The sequence below is a fragment of the Cucurbita pepo genome, chromosome 1 (genome assembly GCF_057944985.1).
Source record: "Cucurbita pepo subsp. pepo isolate OVF chromosome 1, ASM5794498v1, whole genome shotgun sequence".
NCBI lineage: Eukaryota > Viridiplantae > Streptophyta > Magnoliopsida > Cucurbitales > Cucurbitaceae > Cucurbita > Cucurbita pepo.
This window is the reverse complement of record NC_141798.1, coordinates 9775817-9780888: the sequence shown is the minus strand read 5'-3', so window position 1 is coordinate 9780888 and position 5072 is coordinate 9775817. Positions and strand designations below refer to the sequence as shown.

General features: G+C 37.7%; 1 pseudogene; it reads right to left on the bottom strand.

The window, feature by feature from the left end:
* Window positions 1-3790: 3790 nt before the first annotated feature.
* On the bottom strand, window positions 3791-3909 carry LOC111782713 (5S ribosomal RNA; annotated as a pseudogene).
* Between the last annotated feature and the right edge of the window lie 1163 nt (window positions 3910-5072).

Here is a 5072-nt window from a genome sequence, read left to right as displayed (position 1 = left end):
GAGAAAAGCCAAATCAGTAAGCTTGTATGTTAGATCAAGTGAGGCTAGGGATGTTTTGCTCTCTAACCAGACTATTCTTGTACTTATGTGCAAGGGGTCTTGTTACTTTACTAACATGCTTAACCCTTCTTTGCCTAGTGATTTTGTTGTGCTTTTGCAAGAGTTTGAAGATTTATTTTCTGAGGAGATGCCTAGTAGTTTTCCACCACTTAGAGGGATTGAACACAAGATTGACTTCATTCCTGGCGCGCCCATTCCAAACCGACCAGCATATAGGACTAATCCAAAGGAGGCTGAAGAGATACAAAGGCAAGTAAGTGAACTCCTTGCTAAAGGGTATGTACGTGAAAGTTTGAGTCCTTGTTCTGTTCCAGTTATTCTTGTACCTAAGAAAGATGGTTCTTGGCGTATGTGTGTTGATTGTAGGGCTATAAACAAGATAACTATAAAGTATAGGCATCCAATTCCTAGATTGGATGATATGCTTGATGAATTGCATGGATGTAGTCTTTTTACTAAGATTGATTTAAAATCGGGTTATCATCAAATTCGCATGCATATTGGGGATGAGTCGAAAACAGCTTTTAAAACCAAGTATGGTCTTTATGAATGGTTGGTTATGCCTTTTGGATTAACTAATGCACCTAGTACATTCATGAGACTAATGAACCGTGTCTTACGAGAATACTTAGGTAAGTTTGTGGTTGTTTATTTTGATGATATCCTTGTTTACTCTAAATCTTTAGATGATCATATTACCCATGTACGCAATGTTTTGACTACTTTAAGAAATGAATGTTTGTATGTAAATTTAAAGAAATGTAGCTTTTGCATGGAAAAAGTTAACTTTCTTGGGTTTGTAGTTTCATCTAATGGTGTTGAGGTTGATGAGGAGAAAGTGAAGGCTATAAAAGAGTGGCCTACACCTAAAGATGTAAGTGAGGTAAGAAGTTTTCATGGTCTTGCAAGTTTCTACCGTAGGTTCATTAAGAATTTTAGTACAATTGCTTCACCCTTGAATGAACTTGTTAAGAAAAATGTATCCTTTATATGGGAAAAAGATCAAGAACTTGCTTTTAATACTTTGAAAGTTGAGTTCTGCTCCTTTGCTTGCATTACCTAATTTTGAGTCTACTTTTGAAATTGAATGTGATGCTGGTGGAGTAGGGATAGGTGCTGTATTAATGCAAAATCAAAGACCTTTAATGTTCTTTGAGGTATCCAACTTATGACAAAGAGCTTTATGCTTTGGTTCGTGCATTGCAAACCTGTCAACATTATCTTTGGCCTAAGGAGTTCATTATTCATACGGATCATGAAAGTTTAAAGCATTTGAGAGTACAAAATAAACTCAACAGACGACATGCTAAGTGGTTAGAATTTATTGAAACATTCCCTTATGTCATAAGATATAAACAAGGTAAGGAGAACATTGTTGCAGATGCTTTATCACGAAGGTATGTCCTCCTCAATACTTTGAGTGCTAAGTTGTTGGGTTTTGAACACAAAGGATTTGTATCAACATGACATGTTCTTTGCTCCTTTTGTTGAATCTTGTGAAAAAGGACTCATTGTGGATAATTACTTGTTGTTAGATGGATTTTTGTTCCGAAAAGGCAAACTTTGCATACCATCTTGTTCCATACGTGAGCTACTTGTAGGGAAGCTCATGGAGGTGGTTTAATGGCACACCATGGAGTTTCTAAAACTTATGATATGCTCTCTAAACATTTTTTTTTTGCCTAAAATGAGACATGATGTTCATAAAGTTTGTGCTCGTTGCATAGCATGTAAACAAGCTAAGTCTAGGCTTCAACCACATGGTTTATACTCCCCATTACCAGTTCCTAATGGTCCTTGGATTGATATATCAATGGATTTTGTTTTAGGTTTACCTAGGACTAGGAAAGGTTATGATAGCATCTTTGTTGTGGTTGATCGATTTAGTAAAATGGCTCATTTTATTCCCTGTCACAAAACTGATGATGCAAAACATATTGCAGACCTGTTCTTTAGGGAAGTTGTACGATTGCATGGCATTCCTAAAAGCATCGTTAGTGATCGTGATGTCAAATTTTTAAGCCACTTTTGGCGTGTTTTATGGGGTAAGTTAGGAACTAAGCTCGTATATTCAACTACTTGTCATCCTCAAACGGATGGACAAACTGAAGTTGTTAACATAACCATGACTACTATGCTTTAGGGCTATTATTGATAAGAATCTTAAGACTTGGGAGGATTGTTTGCCATTTATAGAATTTGCATATAATAGGGTTGTTCATATCACTACTAAATGCACACCTTTTGAAATTGTTTATGGCTTTAATCATTTAACCCCCATTGACTTGTTACCTATACCGTCAAAAGAATTTGTGAATTTTGATGCAAATGCCAAGGTTGAGTTTGTTCATAAACTGCACAAGCAAGTAAAATAACAAATTGAGAAACAAAATTCCAAGGTTGCCACCCGAATTAATAAAGGACGTAAGATTGTCATCTTCAAGCCAGGAGATTGGGTTTGGGTGCATTTCCGAAAAGAAAGATTTCCTACTCAAAGAAAATCTAAGCTTTTACCACGAGGAGATGGACCTTTTCAAGTTCTTGAGCGCATCAACGACAATGCTTATAAAATTGATTTACCAGGTAAGTATGGTGTTAGTGCAACTTTTAATGTTGTTGATTTGAGTCCTTTTGATGTAGGTGATGGCTTGGATTCGAGGACGAATCCTTCTCAAGAGGGGGAGAATGATATGAACAACGACTAAGGAATTTCCATACCTCAAGGTCCAATTACAAGGACGAGAGCCAAGAAGCTACAACAAACCTTATACAGTTATATTCAAGCTATGGTGAGCTCATCAAAGGAAATTCTAGAAGACGTTGGTGACCTCCCTTATATGTTATGCAAAGTTGAGCTTCAAGACAGAGATGAATTAAATGCACTTTAAGTTGCATTTAATGAACTCCGCTGAATTTATCAAATAGTCCAAGGATGACTAATAAGCACATTTTATTATTTGCATTATTTAATTATAGTTTAACTATTTGTTTTCATATTTAAGCTAGTTTTAAATATATGAGTTAAGGTTATATTGTAACCCACATAGGTTACTATATTCCACCATTAACTAGCCATTTTAATATGGAGGTTATGGGTATTTCTCATTTACTAGCCCATTTAATTTTGAAGTTATGTATCACATAGGTTAAGGTTTGTAATGACTATATAAAGCCTTCTTTTCTTTGATTAGACATCAGATTTTGGAATTAAGAATAGAATTTCTATTTTAGCTTTGTTGAGAGCTAAACTTTCTTTGCAAATTCTTGTGTTTAGAACTTGCATGTAGAGTCATTCAAGTGGTATTGATCAAACCTCTTGTGGAGTGATTCGAATCACGAGTTTAGAAACGAGTTTTCTTTACTCTTGATCTTGATCATCAAGGTAATCCGTTCCATACTTTCCCTTGGGTTGATTTTCATATCAGTACTACTCTCGGCCAAGCACGCTTAAGTGCGAAGTTCTGATGGGATACGATGCATTAGTGCTGGTATGATCGCACTCGACATGGAATGCGAACAAATTGCATTTAACGCATGCGGGGCGGCATGATCGAGGGGACGGTGGGTGCATGCATGTGCTCGAAACGGGCGGCGGGCGTGATCGAGGCGATGGTGGGTGCATGCATGTGCTCGAAACAGCCGACAGCGCCCGCGCGGACACTAAAGAAAGGAATAAAAGAGCTAGAAGAAATTGAAATAATGAGTAAAAGAAATAAAAAAAAAAAAAAAAAAGGTGAAACACGAGAACTTCCCAAGTGGTCACCCAACTTGGTACTGCTCTCGCCCAAGCAAGCTTGACTGTGGAGTTCTGATGGGATTCGGTGCATTAGTGCTGGTATGATCGCACCCAACATGCAATGCGCACAAATTGCATCTAACGCATGCGGGGCGGCATGATCGAGGTGACGGTGGGTGCACGCACTTGCTCGAAACGACCGACGGGGTCCACGCGGACACGTCGGGGAGAGGAACGCGATGGGCATGAGCGTCGAGCGGGGACAGTTTCTATTTGTAAAGAAAGGAAGAAAAGAGCAGGGAGAAATTGAAATAACGAGTAAAAGAAATAAAAAAAGGGGTGCAATAAGAGGACTTCCCAAGTGGTCACACATCACTACTCTCGCTCAAGCACGCTTAACTACGGTATTCTTGTGCGTTTTATGTCCTAAAACTCATGGTTTGTAAACAAAAACATATTCTATTTTCAATAAAGTTATTATTGATGTTTATTCAGTAAAGATTGTTATTGAATAAAGTGAATTTTACGATCATTAATCTAAATCCAATAAGCTAAGAATAATTTGGCTATAGTATGATTACTTGAACTATATGTAGAGACATAAGAGTGGATCAAGTTCAAGTATACAGTCAAAATGATCTATAGTACAAGGATAAGGCCAAGTACCTTATCCTGGGGACACTATGGATGCGGCCCACTATTGTATATGATATAAACAATGTGATCACTAAATTGTACATGTGGAGACATGTGAGTGGGGGCGTCCTATGCAATGAGTATTGCATAAGATCGAACCATGAAGAAAATCACTCTTACTTTATAATGTCGTTTACTGTTGAGTCTGATTTTTTCACTTGATGACCTAAGTAACTCGACTATAATCCTGAGCTACCTATGAACTCCTGTTTATTCAGAATTATCTTTAGATTTGCATGGGTGAAAGTGGCCCGAGTTCGCCGACTCAATAAGCCTCCCATTTCAAGGGTAAGACTGGAGACATAAGGTGCAAGATAGAATTCACTTCTACCCGCTTTAAGGGATGTAGAGAGGTTGTTTCCTTAAGTACTTTTGTAGTTCAGATTTCTTTTTCCTCACGAACCGGTTTTGAACCACCACTAGTGTCTTCCCTACTATTCTCCGGCGTTAGAATGAGATTGTGGAATCCGGTGAGTGACTAAACTTGGAAGGGATTTAGTATATGTGAAGAGATAGTTTGTGAGGGTTTTTCTCAAGGTTTTTACAAGAAGACTTTACATGTACCTTGATTACTCTATTT